The sequence below is a fragment of the Scyliorhinus canicula genome, chromosome 17 (assembly GCF_902713615.1).
Source record: "Scyliorhinus canicula chromosome 17, sScyCan1.1, whole genome shotgun sequence".
NCBI classification, from domain to species: domain Eukaryota; kingdom Metazoa; phylum Chordata; class Chondrichthyes; order Carcharhiniformes; family Scyliorhinidae; genus Scyliorhinus; species Scyliorhinus canicula.
The window spans coordinates 108,880,436-108,889,814 of NC_052162.1; the positions used below are offsets into that span (position 1 = coordinate 108,880,436).

Sequence of the window (9,379 nt, forward strand, 5' to 3'; positions counted from 1 at the left end):
AACTTCATGAGGCGAACTGCACTGTCCTGGACACTAAGGAACAAAATATCAACCAAAATCGACCAAAACTGCATATCTCTGTGGGAGAAAGCGCAACACCATGATCAAACCCAAGCAGACACGGGAGGGTGTGCAGACTCCGCACACACAGTGGCCCAGGCCCGGATTGAAATCGAGGGGCGCTGTGATGCAGCAGTGCTAACCACAGTGCCACCGGCACGCAGGGACGTCTAGGAAACCGCAATCTATGAGGAGATTGAAAGCTGAGATGGAGAAATTTTTGGACGCTAAGGAAATGGGGCGCAATCTGGAACGGGATTGAAACTGGGGTTTGCGGCTGGAATATTTGTTTCTGTTTAAATATTAAAAATTCTGCGCCATTAACACTTTGTACCATGATCAGCGCTTTGCAATCTTTCACTGCCATTCGCTTTCTGCCTCCGTCTTGGCTCGCTCCTGCTGCATGTAACTATTGCAGCTCGAAAGCGTAAAAAATCTCCCACCTGCGATTCTGCACTGTTTTCGACCAGAAAGGAAGGATTGGATGGAAAGAACAAACTTACATTCCCTGACCGGGAATCGAACCCGGGCCGCGGCGGTGAGAGCGCCGAATCCTAACCACTAGACCACCAGGGAGGTTGGAGTGCAAGCTTTCCGCAATGGCCTGGAGTGCTGACTTTCTCCTGATATCGATGTAACAGATCGAATTGCACAATGCTGCTTGACTTCATGTGTTTTGCTGCATTTTCGCCTTACACGACCGATGTCTGATTTGGTTTGAACATCTTACTCACCGTGGGTCGTTGGTCTAGGGTATGATTCTCTCTTTGTGTGTTTTAATGGAGAGCATGTGAGAGTTCCAGTGATCAATCTTGGCCGAACTCATTCCTGTTTTTTTCATGTTGTTCGAGATGCAGGTTAAGTTCATTTTTCTGCCGTTCATACGGCGGGATTGGTTAACATGGGGTTTGCTTTCAGAGCAGGAGCCCATTCCACAGGAAATCCATCAACACTGGCAAGAAAATCACAACATTCCGGGAGGCGACAAGGTGCGCGGATGTTCACCGTAACCCGAATGACCAATTCAGAGGACCCCGTGCATTTGGTTTCAGACAGGTGGCTGTGTGTGTATTCATATTCATCCGTGGAATGTCCGCGGATATCCCACACTCTCTTTCAATTAGACTCTGTAAAGCTCCCTCGGTCCCTTTCTCACAGTCTCTCCTTCTGTGGCACTATCGAGTTTTCGACTTCTCGTGTTTTTTCTTTCTATTCTCTCGCTGCCCGTGGCTAACCAATGTTAGCCAGCTGAACCAAGCCAGGGTTGATGCCTGCGATGAGGCAGCTGTCCTGGCTGGAGAGATTCACTGCGATGACACTGATGTCTTTGAAATTTAGTAAAATGGGAGGTTATCCGTTCGAATAGTCTCAATATCGGAAATGGTTTCACAGTGGAAATCCTGAGAGGGTGTTTCCCCCTCACCAGACTCGCCCCATCCACCTCTCCGGCTGGGTGTCTAGAATTGGGGCCCAATTCTCCTGTTGATGTGGAAGCCATTTAAGACAAAGGTGAGGAGACATCTATTTTCTTATCGACAGGATTGAGAATAGAATAGAATGAAATAGAATATCTGGAGTGCGGGAAGAGACAATTCGGCCCATTGCGTCTGCACCGACCTTTCAAATGAGCACTTGACTCGCAAACAGATTTCACATATTCCCAATAACACCATAACGTGAGATGCAAAACTCTGTATGCTAAGGAACAATGTATCATGGTAATTCACCAAACCTGCATATCTGTGGACTGTAATAAGTCTTACAGCACCAGGTTAAAGTCCAACAGGTTTGTTTGAAACTCTAGCTTTCGGAGGACTGGTTCGGAGCAGTGCTCCGAAAGCTAGTGTTTGAAACAAACCTGTTGGACTTTAACCTGGTGTTGTATGACTTCATACTGTGCTAACACCAGTCCAGCATTTTCGCCTTTCACGTGCGACGTCTGATAGGCTTTGAACGTCTAATTCAACGGTGGTTCGTTGATGTAGGTGTATGATTCTGTCTTCAGATGTTATTATGGAGAGCTTCCAAGCGATGAGAGGTACAAATCGCGGACGAACTCACGCCTCTTTTTCCATTTGCCATGATGAAAGTGAAGTTCATTTTTCACCTACATACGGCGGGGTTGGTTTACATGGCGGTTGGTTTCAGAGCAGGTGCCCACACCGCAGTGAATTCATGAACACAACACACCAATGACCCCAATGACCAATTCAGATGACCCCGTAAATTGTGGTTGAGACAGCTGGCTGTGTGTGTATTCTTAATTATTCGAGGGTTGTGGACGTCCATTCCACGTCTATTTGTCTCTCTATATCTCCTTCAGTCGCTTTCTCTCTCATAGTCACTCTCTCTGTGAGTCTATCTAGTTTCCACCATTCCTCTATATTACCTCTATTCTCGCGCCGCACATGGCTAACCAATGTCAGCCAGTTTAACCGAACCAGGGTTGATTCCTCAGATGAGACAGTTCTCCTGACAGGAGAGTTTCGCTACGATGAATTTCCGTGAGAGTTTCACAGTGCAAATGCTGAGAGTGCGTTTTCCCCGTCGTACCTCCGCTCCCTGTGACTGGGGTGTCGAGAATTGGGCTCACATTCTCCGGATGAGGTGTCAGCCATTTAGGATTTAGATGAGGAGACTTCTATTTCCTCACCAAAAGGTTTGGGAATAGAAAATAGTAATATAGAATTACTACAGTGCAGAAGGGGCCATTCGGCCCACTGTGACTGCACCGACCTGCAAATGAGCACTTGGCCCATACACAGATCCGTCCATTGTCCCACAACTTCATGAGGCGAACTGCACTGTCCTGGACACTAAGGAACAAAATATCAACCAAAATCGACCAAAACTGCATATCTCTGTGGGAGAAAGCGCAGCACCATGATCAAACCCAAGCAGACACGGGAGGGTGTGCAGACTCCGCACACACAGTGGCCCAGGCCCGGATTGAAATCGAGGGGCGCTGTGATGCAGCAGTGCTAACCACAGTGCCACCGGCACGCAGGGACGTCTAGGAAACCGCAATCTATGAGGAGATTGAAAGCTGAGATGGAGAAATTTTTGGACGCTAAGGAAATGGGGCGCAATCTGGAACGGGATTGAAACTGGGGTTTGCGGCTGAAATATTTGTTTCTGTTTAAATGTTAAAAATCTGCGCCATTAACACTTTGTACCATGATCAGCGCTTTGCAATCTTTCACTGCCATTCGCTTTCTGCCTCCGTCTTGGCTCGCTCCTGCTGCATGTAACTATTGCAGCTCGAAAGCGTAAAAAATCTCCCACCTGCGATTCTGCACTGTTTTCGACCAGAAAGGAAGGCAGGATTGGATGTAAAGAACAAACTTACATTCCCTGACCGGGAATCGAACCCGGGCCGCGGCGGTGAGAGCGCCGAATCCTAACCACTAGACCACCAGGGAGGCTGGAGTGCAAGCTTTCCGCATTGGCCTGGAGTGCTGACTTTCTCCTGATATCGATGTAACAGATCGAATTGCACAATGCTGCTTGACTTCATGTGTTTTGCTGCATTTTCGCCTTACACGACCGATGTCTGATTTGGTTTGAACATCTTACTCACCGTGGGTCGTTGGTCTAGAGTATGATTCTCTCTTTGTGTGTTTTAATGGAGAGCATGTGAGAGTTCCAGTGATCAATCTTGGCCGAACTCATTCCTGTTTTTTTCATGTTGTTCGAGATGCAGGTTAAGTTCATTTATCTGCCGTTCATACGGCGGGATTGGTTAACATGGGGTTTGCTTTCAGAGCAGGAGCCCACGCCACAGGGAATCCATCAACACTGGCAAGAAAATCACAACATTCCGGGAGGCGACAAGGTGCGCGGATGTTCACCGTAACCCGAATGACCAATTCAGAGGACCCCGTGCATTTGGATTCAGACTGCTGGCAGTGTGTGTATTCATATTCATCCGTGGAATGTCCGCGGATATCCCACACTCTCTTTCAATTAGACTCTGTAAAGCTCCCTCGGTCTCTTTCTCACAGTCTCTCCTTCTGTGGCACTATCGAGTTTTCGACTTCTCCTGTTTTTTCTTTCTATTCTCTCGCTGCCCGTGGCTAACCAATGTTAGCCAGCTGAACCAAGCCAGGGTTGATGCCTGCGATGAGGCAGCTGTCCTGGCTGGAGAGATTCACTGCGATGACACTGATGTCTTTGAAATTTAGTAAAATGGGAGGTTATCCGTTCGAATAGTCTCAATATCGGAAAGGGTTTCACAGTGGAAATCCTGAGAGGGTGTTTCCCCCTCACCAGACTCGCCCCATCCACCTCTCCGGCTGGGTGTCTAGAATTGGGGCCCAATTCTCCTGTTGATGTGGAAGCCATTTAAGACAAAGGTGAGGAGACATCTATTTTCTCATCGACAGGCTTGAGAATAGAATAGAATTAAATAGAATATCTGGAGTGCGGGAAGAGACAATTCGGCCCATTGCGTCTGCACCGACCTTTCAAATGAGCACTTGACTCGCAAACAGATTTCACATATTCCCAATAACACCATAACGTGAGATGCAAAACTCTGTATGCTAAGGAACAATGTATCATGGTAATTCACCAAACCTGCATATCTGTGGACTGTAATAAGTCTTACAGCACCAGGTTAAAGTCCAACAGGTTTGTTTCAAACACTAGCTTTCGGAGCACTGCTCCGAACCAGTCCTCCGAAAGCTAGAGTTTCAAACAAACCTGTTGGACTTTAACCTGGTGTTGTAAGACTTCATACTGTGCTAACACCAGTCCAGCATTTTCGCCTTTCACGTGCGACGTCTGATTGGCTTTGAACGTCTAATTCAACGGTGGTTCGTTGATGTAGGTGTATGATTCTGTCTTCAGATGTTATTATGGAGAGCTTCCAAGCGATGAGAGGTACAAATCCCGGACGAACTCACGCCTCTTTTTCCATTTGCCATGATGAAAGTGAAGTTCATTTTTCACCTACATACGGCGGGGTTGGTTTACATGGCGGTTGGTTTCAGAGCAGGTGCCCACACCGCAGTGAATTCATGAACACAACACACCAATGACCCCAATGACCAATTCAGATGACCCCGTGCATTGTGGTTGAGACAGCTGGCTGTGTGTGTATTCTTAATTATTCGAGGGTTGTGGACGTCCATTCCACGTCTATTTGTCTCTCTATATCTCCTTCAGTCGCTTTCTCTCTCATAGTCACTCTCTCTGTGAGTCTATCTAGTTTCCACCATTCCTCTATATTACCTCTATTCTCGCGCCGCCCATGGCTAACCAATGTCAGCCAGTTTAACCGAACCAGGGTTGATTCCTCAGATGAGACAGTTCTCCTGACAGGAGAGTTTCGCTACGATGAATTTCCGTGAGAGTTTCACAGTGCAAATGCTGAGAGTGCGTTTTCCCCGTCGTACCTCCGCTCCCTGTGACTGGGGTGTCGAGAATTGGGCTCACATTCTCCGGATGACGTGTCAGCCATTTAGGATTTAGATGAGGAGACTTCTATTTCCTCACCAAAAGGTTTGGGAATAGAAAATAGTAATATAGAATTACTACAGTGCAGAAGGGGCCATTCGGCCCACTGTGACTGCACCGACCTGCAAATGAGCACTTGGCCCATACACAGATCCGTCCATTGTCCCACAACTTCATGAGGCGAACTGCACTGTCCTGGACACTAAGGAACAAAATATCAACCAAAATCGACCAAAACTGCATATCTCTGTGGGAGAAAGCGCAGCACCATGATCAAACCCAAGCAGACACGGGAGGGTGTGCAGACTCCGCACACACAGTGGCCCAGGCCCGGATTGAAATCGAGGGGCGCTGTGATGCAGCAGTGCTAACCACAGTGCCACCGGCACGCAGGGACGTCTAGGAAACCGCAATCTATGAGGAGATTGAAAGCTGAGATGGAGAAATTTTTGGACGCTAAGGAAATGGGGCGCAATCTGGAACGGGATTGAAACTGGGGTTTGCGGCTGAAATATTTGTTTCTGTTTAAATGTTAAAAATCTGCGCCATTAACACTTTGTACCATGATCAGCGCTTTGCAATCTTTCACTGCCATTCGCTTTCTGCCTCCGTCTTGGCTCGCTCCTGCTGCATGTAACTATTGCAGCTCGAAAGCGTAAGAAGAAATCTCCCACCTGCGATTCTGCACTGTTTTCGACCAGAAAGGAAGGCAGGATTGGATGTAAAGAACAAACTTACATTCCCTGACCGGGAATCGAACCCGGGCCGCGGCGGTGAGAGCGCCGAATCCTAACCACTAGACCACCAGGGAGGTTGGAGTGCAAGCTTTCCGCATTGGCCTGGAGTGCTGACTTTCTCCTGATATCGATGTAACAGATCGAATTGCACAATGCTGCTTGACTTCATGTGTTTTGCTGCATTTTCGCCTTACACGACCGATGTCTGATTTGGTTTGAACATCTTACTCACCGTGGGTCGTTGGTCTAGGGTATGATTCTCTCTTTGTGTGTTTTAATGGAGAGCATGTGAGAGTTCCAGTGATCAATCTTGGCCGAACTCATTCCTGTTTTTTTCATGTTGTTCGAGATGCAGGTTAAGTTCATTTTTCTGCCGTTCATACGGCGGGATTGGTTAACATGGGGTTTGCTTTCAGAGCAGGAGCCCACTCCACAGGAAATCCATCAACACTGGCAAGAAAATCACAACATTCCGGGAGGCGACAAGGTGCGCGGATGTTCACCGTAACCCGAATGACCAATTCAGAGGACCCCGTGCATTTGGATTCAGACAGGTGGCTGTGTGTGTATTCATATTCATCCGTGGAATGTCCGCGGATATCCCACACTCTCTTTCAATTAGACTCTGTAAAGCTCCCTCGGTCCCTTTCTCACAGTCTCTCCTTCTGTGGCACTATCGAGTTTTCGACTTCTCCTGTTTTTTCTTTCTATTCTCTCGCTGCCCGTGGCTAACCAATGTTAGCCAGCTGAACCAAGCCAGGGTTGATGCCTGCGATGAGGCAGCTGTCCTGGCTGGAGAGATTCACTGCGATGACACTGATGTCTTTGAAATTTAGTAAAATGGGAGGTTATCCGTTCGAATAGTCTCAATATCGGAAAGGGTTTCACAGTGGAAATCCTGAGAGGGTGTTTCCCCCTCACCAGACTCGCCCCATCCACCTCTCCGGCTGGGTGTCTAGAATTGGGGCCCAATTCTCCTGTTGATGTGGAAGCCATTTAAGACAAAGGTGAGGAGACATCTATTTTCTCATCGACAGGCTTGAGAATAGAATAGAATTAAATAGAATATCTGGAGTGCGGGAAGAGACAATTCGGCCCATTGCGTCTGCACCGACCTTTCAAATGAGCACTTGACTCGCAAACAGATTTCACATATTCCCAATAACACCATAACGTGAGATGCAAAACTCTGTATGCTAAGGAACAATGTATCATGGTAATTCACCAAACCTGCATATCTGTGGACTGTAATAAGTCTTACAGCACCAGGTTAAAGTCCAACAGGTTTGTTTGAAACTCTAGCTTTCGGAGGACTGGTTCGGAGCAGTGCTCCGAAAGCTAGTGTTTGAAACAAACCTGTTGGACTTTAACCTGGTGTTGTAAGACTTCATACTGTGCTAACACCAGTCCAGCATTTTCGCCTTTCACGTGCGACGTCTGATTGGCTTTAACGTCTAATTCAACGGTGGTTCGTTGATGTAGGTGTATGATTCTGTCTTCAGATGTTATTATGGAGAGCTTCCAAGCGATGAGAGGTACAAATCCCGGACGAACTCACGCCTCTTTTTCCATTTGCCATGATGAAAGTGAAGTTCATTTTTCACCTGCATACGGCGGGGTTGGTTTACATGGCGGTTGGTTTCAGAGCAGGTGCCCACACCGCAGTGAATTCATGAACACAACACACCAATGACCCCAATGACCAATTCAGATGACCCCGTGCATTGTGGTTGAGACAGCTGGCTGTGTGTGTATTCTTAATTATTCGAGGGTTGTGGACGTCCATTCCACGTCTATTTGTCTCTCTATATCTCCTTCAGTCGCTTTCTCTCTCATAGTCACTCTCTCTGTGAGTCTATCTAGTTTCCACCATTCCTCTATATTACCTCTATTCTCGCGCCGCCCATGGCTAACCAATGTCAGCCAGTTTAACCGAACCAGGGTTGATTCCTCAGATGAGACAGTTCTCCTGACAGGAGAGTTTCGCTACGATGAATTTCCGTGAGAGTTTCACAGTGCAAATGCTGAGAGTGCGTTTTCCCCGTCGTACCTCCGCTCCCTGTGACTGGGGTGTCGACAATTGGGCTCACATTCTCCGGATGACGTGTCAACCATTTAGGATTTAGATGAGGAGACTTCTATTTCCTCACCAAAAGGTTTGGGAATAGAAAATAGTAATATAGAATTACTACAGTGCAGAAGGGGCCATTCGGCCCACTGTGACTGCACCGACCTGCAAATGAGCACTTGGCCCATACACAGATCCGTCCATTGTCCCACAACTTCATGAGGCGAACTGCACTGTCCTGGACACTAAGGAACAAAATATCAACCAAAATCGACCAAAACTGCATATCTCTGTGGGAGAAAGCGCAGCACCATGATCAAACCCAAGCAGACACGGGAGGGTGTGCAGACTCCGCACACACAGTGGCCCAGGCCCGGATTGAAATCGAGGGGCGCTGTGATGCAGCAGTGCTAACCACAGTGCCACCGGCACGCAGGGACGTCTAGGAAACCGCAATCTATGAGGAGATTGAAAGCTGAGATGGAGAAATTTTTGGACGCTAATGGAAATGGGGCGCAATCTGGAACGGGATTGAAACTGGGGTTTGCGGCTGAAATATTTGTTTCTGTTTAAATGTTAAAAATCTGCGCCATTAACACTTTGTACCATGATCAGCGCTTTGAAATCTTTCACTGCCATTCGCTTTCTGCCTCCGTCTTGGCTCGCTCCTGCTGCATGTAACTATTGCAGCTCGAAAGCGTAAGAAGAAATCTCCCACCTGCGATTCTGCACTGTTTTCGACCAGAAAGGAAGGATTGGATGTAAAGAACAAACTTACATTCCCTGACCGGGAATCGAACCCGGGCCGCGGCGGTGAGAGCGCCGAATCCTAACCACTAGACCACCAGGGAGGTTGGAGTGCAAGCTTTCCGCAATGGCCTGGAGTGCTGACTTTCTCCTGATATCGATGTAACAGATCGAATTGCACAATGCTGCTTGACTTCATGTGTTTTGCTGCATTTTCGCCTTACACGACCGATGTCTGATTTGGTTTGAACATCTTACTCACCGTGGGTCGTTGGTCTAGGGTATGATTCTCTCTTTGTGTGTTTTA

General features: G+C 47.6%; 4 non-coding genes across 4 annotated transcripts; all 4 read right to left on the reverse strand.

The window, feature by feature from the left end:
* Positions 1 to 564: 564 nt before the first annotated feature.
* Positions 565 to 636, reverse strand: trnae-cuc. Its single transcript has one exon. It is a non-coding gene; the product is annotated as a tRNA-Glu (tRNA).
* Positions 637 to 3,410: 2,774 nt separating this feature from the next.
* On the reverse strand, positions 3,411 to 3,482 carry trnae-cuc. Its single transcript has one exon. It is a non-coding gene; the product is annotated as a tRNA-Glu (tRNA).
* A 2,777-nt stretch (positions 3,483 to 6,259) lies between these two features.
* Positions 6,260 to 6,331, reverse strand: trnae-cuc. The gene has a single exon. It is a non-coding gene; the product is annotated as a tRNA-Glu (tRNA).
* Positions 6,332 to 9,104: 2,773 nt separating this feature from the next.
* trnae-cuc lies at positions 9,105 to 9,176 on the reverse strand. Its single transcript has one exon. It is a non-coding gene; the product is annotated as a tRNA-Glu (tRNA).
* Between the last annotated feature and the right edge of the window lie 203 nt (positions 9,177 to 9,379).